The 23,898-nt window shown below is 40.5% G+C and overlaps 2 long non-coding RNA genes across 3 annotated transcripts; one reads left to right on the forward strand and one right to left on the reverse strand.

Annotated features, from left to right (window-relative positions):
- Nucleotides 1-13,133: 13,133 nt before the first annotated feature.
- LOC123065585 (uncharacterized) lies at nucleotides 13,134-15,978 on the reverse strand. Of its 2 annotated transcripts, XR_006431077.1 has the most exons (6): nucleotides 15,782-15,978; nucleotides 14,956-15,059; nucleotides 14,289-14,402; nucleotides 13,623-13,723; nucleotides 13,437-13,490; nucleotides 13,134-13,345 (listed from the first exon to the last, which is right to left on the reverse strand). It is a non-coding gene; the product is annotated as an uncharacterized lncRNA (long non-coding RNA). The 2 variants fall into 2 exon arrangements; XR_006431076.1 differs by having other exon boundaries at nucleotides 13,437-13,723.
- A 3,126-nt stretch (nucleotides 15,979-19,104) lies between these two features.
- On the forward strand, nucleotides 19,105-21,409 carry LOC123065586 (uncharacterized). The gene is made up of 2 exons (XR_006431078.1): nucleotides 19,105-20,497; nucleotides 21,143-21,409. It is a non-coding gene; the product is annotated as an uncharacterized lncRNA (long non-coding RNA).
- The last annotated feature ends 2,489 nt before the right edge of the window (nucleotides 21,410-23,898 follow it).

Consider the following 23,898-nt stretch of genomic DNA (forward strand, 5'->3'; position numbering starts at 1 on the left):
TGCTTCACCAATGAGGTGCTGGATCATGAATTTCCAGAAGGATTTAAACCCGTGAATATAGAGGCATACGACGGAACGACAGACCCTGGGGTCTGGATTGAGGACTTTATCCTTCACATCCACATGGCTCGCGGAGATGATCTCCACGCCATAAAATACCTGCCCCTCAAGTTGAAAGGACCAGCTCGGCACTGGTTGAAAAGCCTCACCGAAAACTCGATTGGAAGTTGGGAAGAACTTTAGGATGCTTTAAGGGCCAATTTTCAAGGGACCTATGTCCGACCTCGAGACGCAGACGATTTAAGTCACATAATTCAATAGCCCGGAGAGTCAGCCCAAAAGCTTTGGAACAGGTTTCTCACTAAGAAGAATCAAATCGTCGACTGCCCGGAAGCCGAAGCCTTAGCGGCTTTTAAGCACAGTGTTCGGGACGAATGGCTTGCCAGACACCTCAGACAGAAAAAGCCGAGGACAACGGCGGCCCTAACAAGCCTTATGACCCGCTTTTGTGCGGGCGAGGACAGTTGACTGGCCTATAGCAGCACCAACGACCCAGGCACATCCGAAGTCAGGGATGGCAATGGGAAGCCATGACGCAATAAAAACAAGCGTCGAAACAATGAAGACAACCCAGATAACACGATGGTCAATGCCGGATTCAAGGGCTCTCGACCCGGTCAACGGAAAAAGCCATATAAAGGGAGCAGAGATGGACCGTCCAGCCTAAATAAGATTCTAGACAGATTATGTCAGATTCATGGCACCCTTGAAAAACCTGCAAATCACACCCACAGAGAATGCTGGGTTTTCAAGCAGGCCGGCAAGCTAAACACCGAACACAAAGGGAGGGAGACGCCAAGTGAAGACGAGGATAGCCTCGCCAGCCGACCAATGGGGGACAGAAAAAATTCCCACCAGAAGTCAAGACAGTGAATATGATTTACGCAACTCACATACCAAAGAGAAGGCGCAAACGCGCACTCCGAGACATATACGCTGTAGAGCCTGATGTCTACTACACAACCTTCTTCTTGTAGACGTTGTTGGGCCTGCAAGTGCACATGCTTGTAGGACAGTAGAAAATTTCCCTCAAGTGGATGACCTAGGTTTATCAATCCGTAGGAGGCGTAGGATGAAGATGGTCTCTCTGAAACAACCCTGCAACCAAATAACAAAGAGTCTCTTGTGTCCCCAACACACCTAATACAATGGTAAATTATATAGGTGCACTAGTTCGGCGAAGAGATGGTGATACAAGTGCAATATGGATGGTAGATATAGGTTTTTGTAATCTGAAAATATAAAAAAACAGCAAGGTAACTAATGATAAAAGTGAGCGTAAACGATATTGCAATGGTAGGAAACAAGGCCTAGGGTTCATACTTTCACCAGTGAAAGTTCTCTCAACATAGATAGATCATATAACAATCCCTCAACATGCAACAAAGAGTCACTCCAAAGCCACTAATAGCGGAGAACAAACGTAGAGATTATGGTAGGGTACGAAACCACCTCAAAGTTATTCTTTCGGATCAATCTATTCAAGAGTTTGTACTAGAATAACACCTTAAGACACAAATCAACCAAAACCCTAATGTCACCTAGATACTCCATTGTCACCTCAAGTATCCGTGGGCATGATTATACGATATGCATCACACAATTTCAGATTCATCCAACCAACACAAAGTACTTCAAAGAGTGCCCCAAAGTTTCTACCGAAGAGTCAAGAAAACGTGTGCCAACCCCTATGCGTAGGTTCATGGGCAGAACCTGCAAGTTGGTCACCAAAACATACATCAAGTGGCACGTGATATCCCATTGTCACCACAGATAAACACGGCAAGACATACATCAAGTGTTCTCAAAGTAAAGACTCAATCCGATAAGATAACTTCAAGAGGGAAACTCAATACATCACAAGAGAGTAGAGGGGGAGAAACATCATAAGATCCAACTATAATAGCAAAGCTCGCGATACATCAAGATCGTGCCATAGAGAGAATACGAGAGAGAGAGAGAGATCAAACACATAGCTACTAGTACATACCCTTAGCTCCGAGGGTGAACTACTCCCTCCTCGTCATGGAGAGCGCCGGGATGATGAAGATGGTCACCGGTGATGGGTTCCCCCTCTGGCAGGGTGCCGGAACGGGCTCCCGAGAGGTTTTTGGTGGTTACAGAGGCTTGCGGTGGAGCAACTCCCGATCTATCTTGATATTCAATGTTTTTAGGGTATGTAGGCTTATATAGGCAAAAGAAGTCGGTCGGGAGGTGCTCGAGGGGCCCACAAGACAGGGGGGCGCCCTCCTATCTCGTGGCTGCCTCGAGGATCTTCTGACGTGAACTCCAAGTCTCCAGGATCATATTCTTCCAAAAAATCACGATGTCGAAGGTTTCATTCCGTTTGGACTCCGTTTGATATTCATTTTCTTCGAAATACTGAAACAGGCAATAAAACAGCAATATGGGCTGGGCCTCCAGTTAGTAGGTTAGTCCCAAAAGCAATATAAAAGTGTATAATAAAGCCCATAATCATTCAAAACATATAATAATATAGCATGAATGCTTCATAAATTATAGATACGTTGGAGACGTATCAGCATCCTCAAGCTTAATTCCTACTCGTCCTCGAGTAGGTAAATGATAAAAGAAATAATTTATGAAGTGTGAATGCTAGAAGGTGCACAAGTTTGATCAATAATAATTTCAATCACCTTTTCTAGCATGATAATATGTCATAAAAGTAGTTCATCTCATAAAACTTCTCACGATAAAGTAACAAGCAATTCACATGTCAAAGCATAGACCATAAACTTTCTTGAAAACTAGCAAACTTCATTCTCAGTCATTAAACAATTGCAATTCATCTTACTTTCAGGAATAACAAACTCCACATACTCAACTATCATATAGTCTTCTACAATTGCTAACACTCACACAATACTAATGGTTATGGAGTTTTAATCGAACACTAAGAAAGATAGGGGCTTATAGTATTGCCTCCCAACGTATTCACCTTTGGGTGATGTCAACAATAATAGTTCATGCTAACTTACATCCAATTGGATATATATATCAGGATCACCCCAACACAAAGTGCTTGCCAAAGGATAAAATGAAAAAGGGAAAGGTGAAGGTCACCTTGACTCTTGCATAAAATAAAAGACATAAAGTAAAAGATAGGCCCTTCGCAGAGGGAAGCAGAGGTTGTCATGCGCTTTTAGGGTTGGATACACAAAATCTTAATGCGAAAGAACGTCACTTTATATTGCCCCTTGTATATGAACCTTTATTATGCAGTCCGTCGCTTTTATTGCTTCCATAACAAGATCGTACAAAGCTTATTTTCTCTACACTAATAAGTCATGCATATTTAGAGAGCAATTTTTATTGCTTGCACCGATGACAACTTACTTGAAGGATCTTACTCAATCCATAGGTAGGTATGGTGGACTCTCATGGCAAAACTGGGTTTAAGGATATTTGGAAGCACAAGTAGTATCTCTACTTGGTGCAAGGAATTTTGGCTAGCATGAGGGGGAAAGGCAAGCTCAACATGTTTGAATGATTCATGACAATATACTTTAACTGAGATGTCGGAAAACATAAACCATTACGTTGTCTTCCTTGTCCAACATCAACTCTTTAGCATGTCATACTTAATGAGTGCTCCCAATTATAAAAGATGTCTAATATAGTATATTTATATGTGAAATCTCTCTTCCTTCAATATTCTTTCATGAATTGTTCAAATGACCAATACAATGCTTGCTAACCTTCAATAAATTTACAACATCTACTTCTTAGATGTGAAGTCATTACTCCCCATGGGATAAGAAAATGAAACATATATAATTTCAGATTTATGACATTCAACTCATTCAACCATTTACTCATAGGATATAAGTGAAGCACACGAGTAAATGACAAACTACTCCAAAAAGATATAAGTGAAGATCAATGAGTAGCTAAATAATTATGTAACTATGCGAAGACTCCCTCTCATTTAAGAATTTCAGATCTTGGTATTGTATTCAAACAAAAAGAAAAACAAAATAAAATGACATTGCAAGGATAGCACAACTCATGTGAAGAAGCAAAAACTTAGGCTTAACCGATACTAACCGATAGTTGTTGAAGAAGAAAGGTGGGATGCCTACCGGGGCACCCCCAAGCTTAGATGCTTGAGACTTCTTGAAATATTATCTTGGGGTGCCTTGGGCATCCCCAAGCTTGAACTTTTGTGTCTCCTTAATTCCTCTCATATCATGGTTTCTCTATTTCTCAAAAGCTTCATCCACAACAAACTCAACAAGAACTCGTGAGATAGGTAAGTATAAACCAATTCAAGACTTTATCATTTTCTACTGTAACAAATCACTAAAATTATTATTCAACATTGCATACTAAATGCCTCTGCATATTTAATACTCCTATCCTCAAACAGAATCATTAAACAAGCAAACATATGCAAACAATGCAAACATAACAGCAATCTGCCAAAACAGTACAGTCTGTAAAGAATGCAAGAGTATCATTACTTCCCTAACTCCAAAAATTATGAAATAAAATTCCCACTGTATTAAATTTATCATAGCTCATTATGGAAAAGGTTTCAACATTATATCATTCTCTTACTTTTCTAGGGAATTTTTGCAACAGCGGTAAACTTTCTGTTTTCAAACAGCAACATGTATACTAGCAAAATAAGCATGGAAAAGGCTATCCTTGACATTTTTATTGAAACTAAAGATGGAAAACATTAATCTAACTAAAAGCAAGCAAATACTAACAAGATAAAATTATGCTCCAAGCAAAACACATATCATGTGGCGAATAAAAATATAGCTCCAAGTAAAGTTACCGATGGACGAAGACGAAAGAGGGGATGCCATCCGGGGCATCCCCAAGCTTAGGCTCTTGGTTGTCCTTGAATATTACCTTGGGGTGCCATGGGAAACCCCAAGATTAGGCTCTTGCCACTCCTTATTCCATAGACCATCGAATCTTTACCCAAAACTTGAAAACTTCACAACACAAAACTCAACAGAAAACTCGTAAGCTCCGTTAGTATAATAAAATAAAAACACCACTTAGGTACTGTAATGAACTCATTCTAAATTCATATTTGTGTAATATCTACTGTACTCCAACTTATCTATGGTTCATACCACTTAATACTGGCCATAGATGCATCAAAATAAGGAAACAACACATAGAAAACAGAATCTGTCAAAAACAGAACAATCTGTAGTAATCTGAATCAAACGTATAATTATGGAACTCCAAAAATCCTACCAAATTAGGAAGTCCTAAGCAATTTGTGTACCAACCCATATCAAAAAGAATCAGATCAGAAGCACGTTTCTGTGAATTAACAAAACTAATTTACTGGGTGCAAAAGTTTCTGATTTTCAGCAGGATCAACACAACTATCACCGTAAGCTATCCGAAAGGTCTTACTTGGCACTTTATTGAAACAAAAGCTATAAAAGATGATTACTACAGTAGCATAATCATGTGAACACAAAAAAACAGTAAGGATAAATATTGGGTTGTCTCCCAACAAGCGCTTTTCTTTAATGCCTTTCTAGCTAGGCATGATGATGGCAATGATGCTCACATAAAAGATAAGAATTGAAACATAACAGGAGCATCATGAAGCATATGACTAGCACATTTAAGTCTAACCCTCTTCCTATGCATAGGTATTTTATGAGAAAACAACTTATGGAACAATAATCAACTAGCATAGGAAGGTAAAAGAAGCATAGCTTCAAGATTTTCAACACATAGAGAGGAAACTTGATATTATTGCAATTCCTACAAGCATATATTCCTCGCTCATAATAATTTTCAGTAGAATCATGAATGAAGTCAACAATATAACCATCACCTAAAGCATTCCTTTCATGATCTACAAGCATAGAATTTTTACTACTCTGCTCATAAACAAAATTCTTTTCATTCGGAATAGTGGGAGTATCATAAGAGACTTGAACACTAAAAATTGTTTCCACATTAAATGAGTAATGTTCAGAAAAAGGGTAATCATAATCATGACAAGTTTTATAAATATAATCATCACTACCTTTTATAGCATAAGTTTCATCACAATAATCATCATAAGTAGCAACTTCGTTCTCATCATAATCAATTGAAACCTCTCCCAAGATAGTGGAATCACTAAATAAAGTTGACACTCTTCCAAATCCACTTTCATATTCATCACAATAAAATCCAACATCCTCCAAAATAGTGGGATCACTACTTCCTAAAGTTGACACTCTTCCGAACCCACTTTCATCAATATAATCATCATAGGTAGGAGGCATGCTATCATCATAATAAATTTTCTCATCAAAGCTTGGGGGACAAAACATATCATCTTCATCAAACATAGCTTCCCCAAGCTTGTGGCTTTGCATATCATTAGCATCATGGATATTCAAGGAATTCATACTGACAACATTGCAATCATGCTCATCTTACAAAGATCTAGTACCAAACATTCTAATGCATTCTTCTTCTAGCACTTGAGCACAATTTTCCTTTTTATCATACTCACGAAAGATATTAAAAAGACGAAGCGTATGAGACAAACTCAACTCCATTTTTTTTGGTAGTTTTCTTTTATAAACTAAACTAGTGATAAAACAAGAAACAAGAAGATTCGATTGCAAGATCTAAAGATATACCTTCAAGCACTCACCTCCCCGGCAACGGCGCCAGAAAAGAGCTTAGTTGACGGGGTGTGAGTGAGTGCCGCTTACCTAGCCTCCCCGGCAACGGCGCCAGAAAAGAGCTTGATGTCTACTACACAACCTTCTTCTTGTAGACGTTGTTGGGCCTGCAAGTGCACAGGTTTGTAGGACAGTAGCAAATTTCCCTCAAGTGGATGACCTAAGGTTTATTAATCCGTAGGAGGCGTAGGATGAAGATGGTCTCTCTCAAACAACCCTGCGACCAAATAACAAAGAGTCTCTTGTGTCCCCAACACACCCAATACAATGGTAAATTGTATAGGTGCACTAGTTCGGCGAAGAGATGGTGATACAAGTGCAATATGGATGGTAGATATAGGTTTTTGTAATCTGAAAATATAAAAACAGCAAGGTAACTAATGATAAAAGTGAGCGTAAACGGTATTGCAATGGTAGGAAACAAGGCCTAGGGTTCATACTTTCACTAGTGCAAGTTCTCTCAACAATAATAACATAGATAGATCATATAAAAATCCCTCAACATGCAACAAAGAGTCACTCCAAAGCCACTAATAGCGGAGAATAAACATAGAGATTATGGTAGGGTACGAAACCACCTCAAAGTTATTCTTTCGGATCAATCTATTCAAGAGTTTGTACTAGAATAACACCTTAAGACACAAATCAACCAAAACCCTAATGTCACCTAGATACTCCATTGTCACCTCAAGTATCCGTGGGCATGATTATACGATATGCATCACACAATCTCAGATTCATCCAACCAACACAAAGTACTTCAAAGAGTGCCCCAAAGTTTCTACCAAAGAGTCAAGAAAACGTGTGCCAACCCCTATGCATAGGTTCATGGGCGGAACCCGCAAGTTGGTCACCAAAACATACATCAAGTGGCACATGATATCCCATTGTCACCACAGATAAACACGACAAGACATACATCAGGTGTTCTGAAAGTAAAGACTCAATCCGATAAGATAACTTCAAGAGGGAAACTCAATTCATCACAAGAGAGTAGAGGGGGAGAAACATCATAAGATCTAACTATAATAGCAAAGCTCGCGATACATCAAGATCGTGCCATAGAGAGAACACGAGAGAGAGAGAGAGATCAAACACATAGCTACTGGTACATACCCTCAGCCCCGAGGGTGAACTACTCCCTCCTCGTCATGGAGAGCGCCAGGATGATGAAGATGGCCACCGGTGATGGGTTCCCCCTCCGGCAGGGTGCCGGAATGGGCTCCCGAGAGGTTTTTGGTGGCTATAGAGGCTTGCGGCGGCGGAACTCCCGATCTATCTTGATATTCGATGTTTTTAGGGTACGTAGGCTTATATAGGCAAAAGAAGTCGGTCGGGAGGTGCTCGAGGGGCCCACGAGACAGGGGGCGCGCCCTACAGGGGGGGTGCGCCCTCCTATCTCATGGATGCCTCGAGGATCTTCTGACGTAAACTCCAAGTCTCCAGGATCATATTTTTCCAAAAAATCACGCTGCCGAAGGTTTCATTCCGTTTGGACTCCATTTGATATTCCTTTTCTTCGAAATACTGAAACAGGCAATAAAACAACAATATGGGTTGGGCCTCCGGTTAGTAGGTTAGTCCCAAAAGTAATATAAAAGTGTATAATAAAGCCCATAATCATTCAAAATAGATAATAATATCGAATGAATGCTTCATAAATTATAGATACGTTGGAGACGTATCAGAGCCCGTCGCCCCCAAATTCAATCCTTGGTCGGTCTGCCCGATCACTTTCAATCGCAGGGATCATCCGACTAGTATCCGGCACGGGGGGTCGGCTGCCTTGGTGCTCGACCCAATAATTGATGGATACCATCTCACCCGAGTCCTTATGGACGGCGACCGTAGTCTTAATCTGATATACCAGGACACCGTCCGCAAAATGGGGATAGACCAGTCAAGAATTAGCCAAAGCAATACTACCTTTAAAGGAGTAATACCAGGCGTCGAGGCCCGATGCACGGGCTCTCTAGTACTAGAGGTTGTATTCGGTTCTCCCGACAACTTCAGAAGCGAAGAATTAATCTTCGACATCGCTCCATTCCGAAGCGGCTATCACACACTACTTGGAAGAACGGCCTTTGCTCGTTTTAATGCAATACCGCACTACGCTTATCTCAAACTTAAGATGCCCGGTCCACATGGCATCATCACAGTTAGCGGAAATATAGAGCGTTCTTTATGTGTGGAAGAATATGTGGCGGCTCTAGCAGTCGAACACTGAACGACCTCTCCAACCAGAATAAATGATCGGTCGTCAAGACCACGAACCTGGTTAGACGAGTCTGGCGTACCACCTGTTGTAACAGCCTAGATAAACCTGAGCTTGGGACGATGGATATACCCCCATAGGTGGCGCTAGGGGCTGCACACATGTAAAAAGCCCATAGTTTGGCTTGACCCTATCAATACAATATCAGATTGCATCTTCATGATCAGTTCAGAATAACCAATTTCTCGCACGAAGTCTTTCACCTGGGTTTTTCCTTTTTTCATATGATCATCGTGCTACAGCCTTCCAGGACACGGCACAATGGAGATAAAGGCGCAGACGTACAACAGGGCCCCGCTCAAAGGTTTCTTTTTAGATTAAGACCCTGCGTAAACCTTTTTTAATGTCTCTTGTTGCTTCTTCCCCTCTGGACACTTAACACAACCGGGAGGGATACTGGCGTTATTGGCATTTCGTCATGTCAGACTAACGCATGTACCAGGAAACTCAGGGCTCATTATCGAGGGCGTTACTCAGCCCAGTATATGTTGTAAAGTCCGAATACCTTAGGGAGTGTTCCGCATTGCGAGTTTGGCCTTATATGCATCAGCTCTGAATCATGTCTTTGGTCAAATGTTGGGTTTTCCCGGCTCCCATGTTTTGCTACCTTATGTTCCGCTCTATCGGCTAAGGTGGCACCGGGAGAACTACTGCGATTGTGCCCTAGTTCATATGGATGAGCACCTTAATAGAGAAAGCCGAAAACTGACTGTCATGATATAGGATGAGACTGGTCAACCACTCGATGACTCAGCGGAATCTTCACGATTCCTCCATATTAACGAAGGACCGGTTTCCCGGTCATGTACGAATGCGCACCATATTCGGATGAACACGGAAGAACCAGGGGCTATATAGTAGCCCCACCGTCAAACTCCTATGGCTAAGTGAAAGTGTTAAAGCTATATAGTCCGATTGCCTGGTTCACCGCACTATCACCTCCTTAATGGACCAAGACATTGGATCAAGTGTGATTACGCGCTTTTTCGAGCACCCCCACATTATATGCGTGGGGGCTGAAGCCGACGACTGCAAACTCTTTCATGTTATATACATACATAAACGGCCGCACAGGAGGCACTATAATACTTTCGGGCAAAAGTATAAACACAACCTTTATAATCAAAATAGCATTGTTTTTACAATTCAGATACATGTCATTCGAACATGGTACTCTTCGAGCACTGAGCCTCTATTAAACCAGCGCCTTCTAGAAATTCTATAAAATAGTGCTCGGATGGGTCCTGGCCCCCCGCCGGACCCCGAGTTGCAATAGCGGTGGCCTCCATCCCTGCCTAGTATGATTTACACGGGCAAGAGCCATCCGCGCGCCCTCTATGCAAGCCGACCTCTTCACAGCGTCGATATGCGACACAGCACAAAAGAATTGTTGCACCAAACCAAAATAACTGTCCGGCCTTGGTCCCTTCGGCCAAAGATGATCCATGACAGACCTCATAGCAAGCCCGGACAACCTATGGAGCTCAGCCCATGCGGCTGATACGTCTCCAACATATCTATAATTTTTTATTGTTCCATGCTATTATATTACCCGCTTTGGATGTTTATGGGCTTTACTTAACACATTTATATCATTTTTGGAAGTAACCTACTAACCGGAGGCCCAGCTCGTATTGCTGTTTTTTTTGCCTATTTCAGTGTTTCGAAGAAAAGGAATATCAAACGGAGTCCAAATGGAATGAAACCTCCGGGAGCTTGATTTTTGGAACAAACGTGATCCAGAGGACTTGGAGTGCAAGTCAAGAAGCACCCGAGGAGGCCACGAGGGTGGAGGGCGCGCCCACCCCTATAGGCGCACCCCCCTATCTCGTGGGCCCCTCGGGCAGCCACCGACCTACTTCTTCCTCCTATATATACCCACGTACCCCGAGAACATCAGAGGAGACGACGAAAAACTATTTCCACCACCGTAACCTTCTGTATCTGCGAGATCCCATCTTGGAGCCTTCGCCGACGCTCCGTCGGAGGCGGAATCGGCCATGGAGGGCTTCTACATCAACACCATAGCCCCTCCGATGAGTTGTGAGTAGTTTACCACAGACCTTCGGGTCCATAGTTATTAGCTAGATGGATTCTTCTCTCTTTTTGGATCTCAATACCATGTTCTCCTCGATCTTCTTGGAAATCTATTTGATGTAACTCATTTTGCGGTGTGTTTGTCGAGATCCGATGAATTGTGGGTTTATGATCAAGTTTATCTATGAGAAATATTTGAATCTCCTCTGAATTCTTTTATGTGTGATTGAGTTATCTTTGCAAGTCTCTTTGAATTATCAGTTTGGTTTGGCCAACTAGATTGACCTTTCTTGCAATGGGAGAAGTGCTTAGATTTGGGTTCAATCTTGCTGTGTCCTTTCCCAGTGACAGCAGGGGCAGCAAGGCACGTATTGTATTGTTGCCATCGAGGATAAAAAGATGGGGTTTATATCATATTGCATGAGTTTATCCTTCTACATCATGTCATCTTTCTTAATGCGTTACTCTGTTCTTTATGAACTTAATACTCTAGATGCATGCTGGATAGCGGTCGATGTGTGGAGTAATAGTAGTAGATGCAGGCAGGAGTCGGTCTACTTGTCACGGACGTGATGCCGTTATACATGATCATGCCTAGATAATCTCATAATTATTCGCTTTTCTATCAATTGTTCGATAGTAATTTGTTCATCCACCGTAATACTTATGCTATCTTGAGAGAAGCCACTAGTGAAACCTATGGCCTCCGGGTCTATCTCGCATCATATAAGCTTTCAATCTACTTTTATTTGCATCTTTACTTTTCCAATATATATTATAAAATACCAAAAATATATTTATCTTATCATACTATCTCTATCAGATCTCACTTTCGCAAGTGGCCGTGAAGGGATTGGCAACCCCTTTATTGCGTTGGTTGCGAGTTCTTTATTTGTTTGTGTAGGTGCGTGGAACTTTTGAGGAGCCTCCTACTGGATTGATACCTTGGTTCTCAAAAACTGAGGGAAATACTCACGCTACTATTGCTGCATCACCCTTTCCTCTTCAAGAAAAACCAATGCAAGCTCAAGACATAGCAAGAAGGATTTCTGGCGCCGTTGCCGGGGAGTCAATACATACCAAGTACCCATCACAAACTCATCTCCCTCGCATTTACATTATTTTCCATTTGCCTCTCGTTTTCCTCTCCCCCACTTCACCCTTGCCGTTTTATTCGCCCTCTCTTTCCCAATCTCCTCTCTCTTTCGTTTGCCTTTTTGTTTGCTTGTGTGTTGGATTACTTGTCGCCATGGCGCAAGATAATACCAAATTGTGTGATTTCTCCAATACCAATAATAATGATTTCTTTAGTACTCCCATTGCTCCTCTTAATGATGTTGAGTCTTGTGAAATCAATACCGCTTTGCTGAATCACTACAACAGGACAGAGCTTTTGTAACACGGTGTTATGTTACTACATGCCCAAAACAGTGTTACTAGCCCTAGTAGTAACACATTTTGAAATGTGTTCCATTAGACCGTGTTACTAAGAGGTGTCCGTTGTCACATATAGTAGGTGTTACAATAGATTAAAAATTGTGTTACATTTATGTTATAGTAACATGCATATTATGTGTTACCAACCGTACCCGTAACACATTTTTGCAACTATAGTAACACTCGTAGTAACATATTTTTTTAAATATAGAACATTGTGGTAACATGTTTTTGTAACTATAGTAACACACTTGTAACACAATATCAAAATATCATAACACTATAATCTATAGTTGTCAATCACCTAGTAACATATCTATAGCTATAGTAACACCATCAGTAACACTACTATATTAGTATGGTGACATAATTAATGTATTTCTTTTTTAGTTATTAACCACAAAATTAGGTAACCATTTATGTAATATACATTTATTTAATATAAAATCAATGCAATTGCTCAAACAGGTAATTATTATTATTTATTATTATGTTGCTTAGCACCATAAAAAAGATAGAGAAATTGAAGGACAACACATGCACAAATTAAAAATATCAATATATTTATTATATATAAGAGTGTAGGATACATATGCATTACAATAAACAAATACCAATATTATTGGTGCAACAGAATATCATTCATATCAATTTGACTATAGAGAACACAACTATGTAGAATATTACACCATAGCAGATGCATCAATTCGACCAAAGAAAAAGATCTTGGGAATGATATTACATTTTTCAATCTATCAATGTAAACTACAGGTATTGCTAAGTAAAATCTTCTTTGCTGCTTGATCCAGCCGAAGAATTCAGCTGCAACTCAATTATCCTTCTTTTGAATCTGTAAAAGAAAATTAAACCTTACAGTTATATGTGATTAAACGTATACAAATATAAATTCGAAATATGAAAGAAAAAATACTTTAACTTACAAAAGCTCAAGGCCATGCAATTAAGTATCCTGAAGCAAAAGCATCACCAATTCTCTGCAATAAGAAACTCCCCTTGCTAACTCCTCATTATCCAGAATAGGTTCATCCATGGCAAAGTTATAAAGAATATAAACATTCTATATGAATTATCAATGAGCGCGTCCATATGACTACATAAACATATACCTGGAAACCAGTAGCCAGCATTACAATGCCTTTAAGCAACATGGAACTGTTATTCATAAACCCTTGAGGCATCGACACTAACCGAGCTCCCCGCAAACATTCTGCAAGAGTAGAATGATAAATAACTCGACATAGAAATAGATGTACAACCACAAGCTACAAACTATAAGCATGCAGTATAAACAAATGTTCAACAGATTTGGAATTTAATGTATAACCTATTTTGCACATAATGTAATGACAGGTACTCCCACCGTTCCAAAATAGATGACTCAACTTTGTACTAACTTTAGTATAAAGCCGGGTCATCTATTTTGGAACGGAGGGAGTACTTGGTAAAAGGTCATGGTATCTTACATTTTACCTAAATAACAAAGTAACCAGGATGGGTACTTGGTAAACTGTGATGCTATCACCCATTGGATTATATCAAACTAGCAGATGAGATTGAGATACGAGAAATATAATAATTAATGTGGAAATGGACAGACAAGCATCTGCTGTATTTTCATAGTGATAATTGGGATATACTACACCAAAATGATCTTACATCTACTGTTGTACGGCCTGCAGAACCCTTACCAGGAAAAGCACTATGTATTACACCTAAATTCCCTGTCAGTAAAGTAGATATGCATATTGTTGTACGGCCTGCAGAACCCTTACCAGAAAAAGCACTATGTATTACACCTAAATTCCCTGTCAGCAAAGTAGATATCCATAGTGCTCTGCACAATCTCTGTTATGTGATCTGGGACACCATCTTCTCCAACATTGCCTCTGCATTAATTCATGGAATGACATGAGCACATAAGTATATTGAGTAGAAGAGTAAACTCATCAAAGGAACTCAAAGTAATGATACAAACTTTCTACAAGATACTTATATTCCTGAAAGGCATGCACCGGGCTAGCCTGAATCTGTGATACTTGCTTACTTGAATAATATGTGCTGGCTACGCTGAATCTGTGATACTTACTTTCCTGAAATATATGTGCTAGGCTAGACCGAATCTGTACCAGATTATTATCACTAGACGATCTAGAAATACACATATATACAACATTGATTGCGCTAAATCAATTGCATGCCCAATTAATTTAATTCTGAAATTGCTAATTGACTGGGAACAACAAGCAGCCAAGCAGCAATTATTCATGGGTATTGGGTAGAAAGCAGCAACAGCGCAAGTATTCAGTCAAATGAGCAGCCGGACACAAGATCTGTGAGCCACCCACAACAGACTCATTGTAAATCTGGGAAGAGCTTGCAAAAACTGAGTACAGTACATCTAGTAAATTTCCACGAGATTACACAAAAGCATGCACCCACTGTTTGATGTTCCAGGAGATGTCACAATATTCAGTCAGCTATCTTCAGGTAATGACAATGTCCACCGCAGGCCTTTCGGGCTTTTGACATTATTCACTCGGGTCCTGCTTAACAGGGATAAGTAGTAGTGTTAGTAACAGAACAATAAGTTGAGAAATGCATAGCTAGGTGAGGTGCACGCCTGCCTGTAATTCTAATTCTAAGTTGTGTCACTGGATAGTCTGGCCAGGTGAGGTGCACGCTTGCCTGTACATACACTGATCATGAATGGCATGCAGAACCTAGAAACAGATTTCCACTAGGCGTCGAGATAGCAACGACAGTGTATCTTACGCCTTACGCCCTAAATTAGCTGCCATCGTAGTTAGCTGCCAATATTCAAATCATGTGTTCCTGGTTAGATAATCAGGCGCCTGTTTACAGAACAGGGCGTCTTATAAGTACAGGGCACCTAAAACCAGATGAACACAATCTAATTCATCAGTATAAGTACTTGTTTACGAAACATGGCGTCTTTAAAATTTATAGAATAATTCCACTTGATCCAGTGCATACAATATTATTGTGATGCGGTCCACTAAGTTCACACCTGACGCACAAGAAACTAGTACTGTACATAGTAGAACACAGACACCCCAGAGTACCACTTAATCTCCAAATCACAAAACAATAACATACAGCTCTTGACCAGTTCCACTGCACAAGCCGATGGCTCCCTCACAAGCATTCAATCAAACGAGTAGCCGAGGGCAGCAGCCGGCAACTCGATGGATGAACTCCAATTCACAGAGATGAAGACATGAGAGGATGGTGGGTTTGAGGTTACCTGCCGTCTGGAGGAGAGGATGCTGGAGACTGAGGTCGCCAGTCCAGTCCAGGAGGCGGAGGTGGTGTCGAGTCCAGCGGCAGTGACGGCATTGAGCCCAGGCGGCGGCGGCGGCGGCGGCGGCGGAGATCTCGGAAGAGGCAGCGCGTTCGCTGCTGCTGGAAGCACCTCCGTTTGTGGAGAGCGTACGTGCGACCCCCTCGGATAGGTTTTCTATATGGGCCGAGGCTGTTTATGGGCTGAGCCGTATCCCTAGCCTATCACGCACGTATGCCAGCCGTGTCCTCGTTTCACCTAAAAAAATACATTTCTCCAAAAAAAAATCCTAAAAAACATGCATTTCTCCAAAAAAAAATAAACAAACATGCCGTGTCCTTGTGTTTTTATGTTTTTTTAATTCAAAAAACATGGGATACTATAGGACATGCCTATGACGACGTATCATGGTGTGTCGCTGTATCCCACCTATCAGGACGGCGAGATGGCAGTTTTTGCCATATCAATGATTTCGTGGCACACAACATCAAAAACTGCAGCGGACAATAAAAAAAGGGTGCATTTCCTACAAAAAGAAATATATAAGTGCAGCGTAATGGTGTGGCCTACCGCAATGGAGGAGGAGGGCGTGGAGTTGCCGGCGGTGGTTTTGTGTACCAGTCTGAGAGGGTGGCGGGGTGGCCGTCGTCGGGGTAGTAGTAGAAGAACTTGCCATTGATGTTCTCCTTCATGCGCAAGACACGGTCGAGGACGAGGTCATTAGAGGCGACGTTGGGTGAATGGAAGGTGGAGGAAGAGGAGGTGCGGCAAGGAAGCCCTCTCCCATATATAGGTACTCTCCGGCATTGTGGCCATGACCAAGAGAGTCAGTGGTTGATGGAGGCTAGCCTACTATCAATGACGATGATCACGACACCATGGTGGCACCACAACGCATGATCATGGTGCGGATCCTAGCAGGAACCCAATGGACCGAAACTACGGCTCCGCGTGCACGCCGACATCAGCAAGGTTCTCCTCTCCGACGACACAAGGCGATGCCGTGAAGGAGAATGCGAAGTGGGGATAGGCCAATTGGATTATGGATTGGACTTTATTTCATTTTTATTTAGTTTATATTGCTAAAAATATATTTAGTTAGAACTTATGCTGTTGGAAATGCCCTCAAGATTATCTTAAATAAAAATGTCACCAAGATCGAGGTTGTTTGTATGGTCAATAGGAATCTTTTGTATCATTTCAATCAAATTTAGTATGCAAATTATACAATACAATTACAAAATTAGTGGCATGTACTCATGAATAGCTTTGAATTACTTGTAAATACTAAGAACGTGTATGTACTCATGAATAGTGTACAACATGCAAGTGTGAGCACCCCTCCCATCGTGTGATCTAATCAAGCTAGCCATGACCAAAAACTATACCTTATTAGTCCATACTAATTGTTTACATGTCTATGAGTAAGGGTACCTATCTATGCGAGAGATTCATCAATTATGGAAGATAGGTTTTTCATAATTGAAGAATCATCTGATCGTATCACATCCCCCATAAATAGCTATGAAACTACCAAGCATTGCATCTATATAAAAGAACGCGCGAAAGCTCCATCAAAGCGGGGACATTCTAGAGAATCTATGCCCGTACTCTAGCTCAAAGTACATCGACGCAACATTATTTACAACCCTCGTCAAATGGTAGGACCAGGGGCTACTGACAGTGTCACGGGAAACCGGGTGCCCCGAGCACACTATAATTGTGTACCCTACCTAGCATGCAAGGGATCAAACCATAAATTTACTTGTGATGTGGTATGGTAATGTGGATTTACTATAAGCGTGAGATTATGATCTACTAGTTGATATAAAAAAACATTAAGGTTGAAGACGACTAGCTAGAACCATATGCATCCTTGGTCTACTATCCCGGCAGCCAAATGGAGCATGCTTCTCTGCCCCGAGACAGTTAGCGGCACCCAGAACATCGGTGAAGGTTGTACTAACAACAGATGATTATGAACATTGGTAGCGATGGTCGGAGTAGACCCTGACGAAGCTATCATAGATGGTCTCGTCATTGTTGTGTCGACATAGCTCTCACCGGGATGAACACATATCAGTAAGTTCCCATGAAACCAACTTCCAACAAAAGGAGCCAATTTTGTTGTGCGCGAAGAACTGCTTGGTGGCATAGGATTGAATAATGAACATCTAAAGAAACCTTCAAAACCCTTGGAACGACAGATGCGAAAGGTTTGCACATCGGTCCAGTCTCCACCTTTGCTTGCACCTCCATGACGATAGAGAATAAGGGAGACGAGGCCAGCTACACCCATAGTTTAAGAAATCGACCATACCAGTAGTCGGATCTAAAATAGAATAGGAACCATATGCATCCTTGGTCTGCTATCCCGGCAGCCAAATGGAGCATGCTTCTCTGCCCCGAGACAGTTAGCGGCACCCAGAACATCGGTGAAGGTTGTACTAACAACAGATGATTATGAACATTGGTAGCGATGGTCGGAGTAGACCCTGACGAAGCTATCATAGATGGTCTCGTCATTGTTGTGTCGACATAGCTCTCACCGGGATGAACACATATCAGTAAGTTCCCATGAAACCAACTTCCAACAAAAGGAGCCAATTTTGTTGTGCGCGAAGAACTGCTTGGTGGCATAGGATTGAATAATGAACATCTAAAGAAACCTTCAAAACCCTTGGAACGACAGATGCGAAAGGTTTGCACATCGGTCCAGTCTCCACCTTTGCTTGCACCTCCATGACGACAGAGAATAAGGGAGACGAGGCCAGCTACACCCATAGTTTAAGAAATCGACCATACCAGTAGTCGGATCTAAAATAGAATGCTGGGACTAACGTCTCTCCATGACGGGACTGTCAGTTAGGCCCTTTCACGAGATGTGTGATGCGTATGATGGACAAAGACAAGATGACCAATTTCGTGAACATAAACCTTTGTACATTGGAACATGATCCAACGTCCCAAGAGGTAGACAATTGACCTTGCATCGATCGACCACCCCTAGCGACGGCCTTGATTAAATGCTCTAAACCATCAATGCTACTAAACCAGGAGAAACTAGTGACGTAGAAAAAAACAAGGAAAAACTAGTTGACCAGACTATTTTTATTTTTATCTGATGAAACTGGCGAACCAAGCGACTTGCACTACTTCAAAGTTCAAATACATATGTTCAAAAAAAACAGTTCTAATACATTTTTTTTTGAGACAAAAAGTTCTAATACATGATACAATTATGCTAAAAATATATATGAAAACCCCTATTTGGTAGGGTTCACGGCCCAATTGGAGTCCCTTTTTCCCCCACGAAGCAGCCCTATCGGGCGCTGCCGCCCCTTCCGCCGCCGCCCCTGCCTCGCCGCCAGGACCGCCCCTCCCTCGCCGACTCGCCGCCCGCGCAGCCGCACAACCGCACCTCCCCGTGTTGCCACTCCCGCATCCAGCCGTCCCGCGCGACCTCTGCTGGCGCCTGGGGGGAGGGTACGCCGCCGCCTGGTTCAAATCTGACCACCCTGCTCTAGTACAGCGCCTGCCAGACCTCCCTCCGCTTGGCCAGTCCAGGTGCAGCCAACCAGGACGACCAGGACGCCCGACGGTCACCTCTAGACCTCCCTCCGCTCCAGATCAGGACGCTCGGCCGACGCTGGCAAGATCTCTCTCTGCTCTTCTGTGCCTCCCCATTCTTCTATCAATGATCAATCTATCCTAGCATAAAGCATCCATATGTGATTTTTTTGAAGTACAGAATCAAACTGTGTTGTTTTTGCTGTCCTGATGAAAATTGTTGATAAATAATGAGAGGTATTGGAGAAAAGAATTAGATATTGGTATTGGTATTTGGTAATTACCATTTGTTTGATTGTTATCATATTTGCTATCCAGTACATGAAAACACGGTCATGAGAAATCATACACATAATTTACTATATCCAGTACATGAACAGTTGACCAGTGACATGATAACGATTTGTGTGATTGTTTGCCATTCTAACAAGTTACTCTAACAGTGCCACTCTACCAAAGTAACAAGGCCACATAGTCTTCTTTGAACTTCTAAAGGTATTAATTATGTACAGTTCTCTTATGCAAAATTGATAATTTTAGTATGCATGTAAGACCATATTGATCTATTTGTATGTGCTATTGTTAAATTAATCAGAACGTTGGCATTTCATATATGTTGCCACTTTTTTTGGTGGACTGCCCTGTTTTGAAATCCACCACTGCATTGTTGTCAGATATGTTATTTTTGCCCCCTGTCACTCAAAGCAGTTACTATATTTATTTTTGTTACACAGTGTATCAATGGATTTAGAATCTATAAAGGAGCTATTGCTTTCTCCTAGACCAAGTGAGGAATGCTTGGCTGGTGTAGCTGGTTTTCTTGACTTTGCGTACATAGAGGGCAAGTCAAAGAATAATTTTAAGGCACGACTTGACCTGCAGGACATGAAAATCAGGCCAGAGCTACATCCTAAAAATAAACCTACCGACGAGTATTTTCTTCTAGCTGCTTCTTATACCATGTCAAAGAAAGAGAAGCATCAGTTTTTCAAAGTACTTCATGATATAAAAGTTCCAGATAGTTACTTGGGGAACTAAAAAAACAGAAGGAACAGTTTTGCAAAGTACTTCGTGATAGAAAAGTTCCAGACGGGTATTTGGAGGAATGAGGTCAGCCATTAAACATATAAACCCAACCTTTGCTTTTCTTTATTGCTTTAGAAGTTTCTCATTTATATTTTCCATTGATGCTGCCATTGTGGATTAGATAACTTTGAGTACTTCATCCTTACAGTCCTGACAGTTACTTGGTTGAGGATATTATGCAAAATTTCATCCACGACTAAAATAATTCATTGTTAAGATATGTAGCAGTAGCTCTGTGCTTGGCCTCGTGCCTTTTACTTGCTTTCTAAAGCTCTGCAAGATGTTATGTTCTACTTGTTTTCTGAAGCTATATGAGATGGGATTCCCCTCTTAATAAAGATACATTTTTTCCTTGAGCTTCCGTTTCCTAGATATAAATGTTGTTTTGCTGGTATATTTCACTCTGTCATGATGCACAATACTATTTTTGCTGGCCCTCTTGTGTTTCTGTCTAGTTTGTACGGTTAAGCATGTATGTGCCGGATCATACATGTTATCTGTACCTACAAATATGAACTTAGCGTTAACTAGGAAATCTCATGTTCTACCATAAAGCACTGAGTTAACAGTATATTATAATTAGAGACCATATATGTATTGAATTTATCTTGACTCTTCTGACTTGTAATGAACTTCTGCTCAAGCACTTCATTGAATCTTATTTTTCAGGAAATTTTGCCAGCGGAGATTAGAAGGATTGTTCTAAAAGGGTGCATGAAGCTATGCGCTCTTTTAGGACATTTTTATGTCTGCATAGTTTTTGCTCTTCAAACATGAAGCTTGAAAAAAATACGAAACTTTGTACTGAGTTAAGCTTTATGTAAGACGGATTGTCATTGGAAATAGATAGACACATTTTTGTCAAAGAACTATTATGTCAAATTTACCATCTTTCAAACTAAGCTTATGTCTGTTTGAAATTGATGTTTTGGTTTATGTGGGATGTTTGTTTGGTGTCAGACCCTCGACGTCTGATTCAATGTTTTCTTCTTTGCTGTTGTGAACCATCCTTTGCGTGTGTGACTTCTGTGGCTTGCACTCGTATTTTTTTTTGGTACGGACGATTCTTGTGCTGTACTAGCTGGAGTGTGTGGGTGTTCTGAAAAATATATGTTTACTAGCACACGAACAACTTTCTTTTCTAGGTTTCATTCTAGTGCTACACTGGTCTACTAGATTGCTGATTAGTACTAAATTGTTTTCTTCTTATACAAACCACGTTCAGTCAAGGTATGGAATCGTGCCTTATTAGTTAAGGATGTGATTAGCATATTTTTAAGAGAAAAATGACTACATTCCAAGATTTTTTTTCAAAAAATGGGCGTGATTAGCAAGTCATCCGACGCCTGTACAATAAAAATGATTACTTAGTATAGTTGTTTGCCTCAAGAAATATAAATATACTTTTTTACTTCACTTTATTTGGTGAACGTTCAGTTTTTCGTCATATACCATAACAACGAAAACTGAAAAAGGTATAGAAGTTCATACCATACCGAAACCAGAGACTATAAAAATCGTAAAATTTGTTTGGTTTGGTTTGTTTTTATTGATTTGGTTTTTAAATGCGCGGAATGATTCAATAGTGACAATAAAAGAATGTTTAAGTTACTTTTCTAAAAACATGAGCTCTTGCCAAATGAACCACTCATTATTGGTTCTAATTCATTCTGAAATCACAAATTGCACCTAGCCTTGTTGGTATTGGGCCGTTGGGCTTGCTTTGGCTCAAGGACAATGGTTCAATTCCTAGTTTACACATGATTTTCTTGATACTCACTGGTTTTTCGCTAAAAGACCGACTTACCTGAAAAATTGGACGAGGCCTCGGTTTCGGTTTTTCCCCCTCTGACCGTTGGTTCAGCCATGTTTTGGAAACTATGTTCAAAAGTTAAGCTCGCATCTGTTGTTGGTCTTCCACTCCTTCGCGAGTATTGTCGTCAAATACTTAATTTTATAAGGTCATTTTAAAGTGTGCATTTGGCATTTATGATCTTTGAGTCATCATAAAATTCATGTAAAATACGGCTAATAGGATAGTCATTGCAACCATACTCAATAGTTCAGTATTTACAACCAAACTATATTGTTTCTTCATATGACATTGACCAAAGAATGAAAACTATATTGCCAAAACAAAAACTTATTTATAGAAAAATCACGTTGACACGTGGGAACTATGTGTCAAGGTATTCATGATCTATGTATGCGGTTGATTTTAATTTTTCTATTTCCCCAATGTAAGAGCTTGTAACACAATATCAACACATGATTATATGTTACTACACTACATTTGTAACATATACGCACCAACACATACTTATGTGTTACTCTGTGAATACCTAAGTAACACAATCTTACCAACATGAACTTATATGTTACTATGTCATTATCTCAGTAACACGTTTGGGGGTCTGGTACACTATGTGTTACTGCTTGTCGTGCAACACACAATGATGTGTTACTGTTATTTTCCTTGTCACACATTTTTCTATCTGTTACAAGATTGTGTTACTTAAAGTCTGTTTTGTTATAGTGAATCTTGTTATGAAAGATCAATTCGCCGGCCTTCCTAGTGAAGATGCCGCTACCCATCTAAACAACTTTGTTGATTTGTGTGATATGCAAAAGAAGAAAGATACAGATAATGATATTGTTAAATTGAAGTTATTTCCGTTTTCACTTAGAGATCGTGCTAAAGTCTGGTTTTTGTCTTTGCCTAAAAATAGTATTGATTCTTGGAACAAGTGCAAAGATACTTTTATCTCTAAATATTTTCCTCCCGCTAAGATCATCGCTCTTGGGAACGATATTATGAATTTTAAACAACTTGATCATGATCATGTTGCCCAATCTTGGGAAAGAATGAAATTGATGATTCACAATTGCCCTACTCATGGTTTGAATTTATGGATGATCATACAAAATTTTTATGCCGTTTTGAATTTTGCTTCTAGAAATCTTTTAGATTCGGCCGCAGGAGGCACGTTTATGGAAATCACTTTAGGAGATGCTACAAAACTCCTTGATAATATTATGGTTAATTATTCTCAATGGCACACCAAAAGATCTACTAGTAAAAAAGTGCATGCTATAGAAGAAATTAATGTTTTGAGTGGAAAGATGGATGAACTTATGAAATTGTTTGCTACTAAGAGTGCTCCTATTGATCCCAATGATATGCCTTTGTCTACTTTGATTGAGAATAATAATGAATCTATGGATGTGAATTTTGTTGGTAGGAATAGTTTTGGAAACAATGCTTATAGAGGAAACTTTAATCCTAGACCGTTCCCTAGTAATTCCTCTAACAATTATGGAAATTCCTACAATAATTCTTATGGTAATTTTAATAAGATGCCCTTTGATTTTGATAATAGTGTGAAAGAATTTATGATCTCTCAAAAGAATTTTAATGCCTTGCT

The sequence above is a fragment of the Triticum aestivum genome, chromosome 3B (assembly GCF_018294505.1).
Source record: "Triticum aestivum cultivar Chinese Spring chromosome 3B, IWGSC CS RefSeq v2.1, whole genome shotgun sequence".
Classification (NCBI taxonomy): Eukaryota; Viridiplantae; Streptophyta; class Magnoliopsida; order Poales; family Poaceae; genus Triticum; species Triticum aestivum.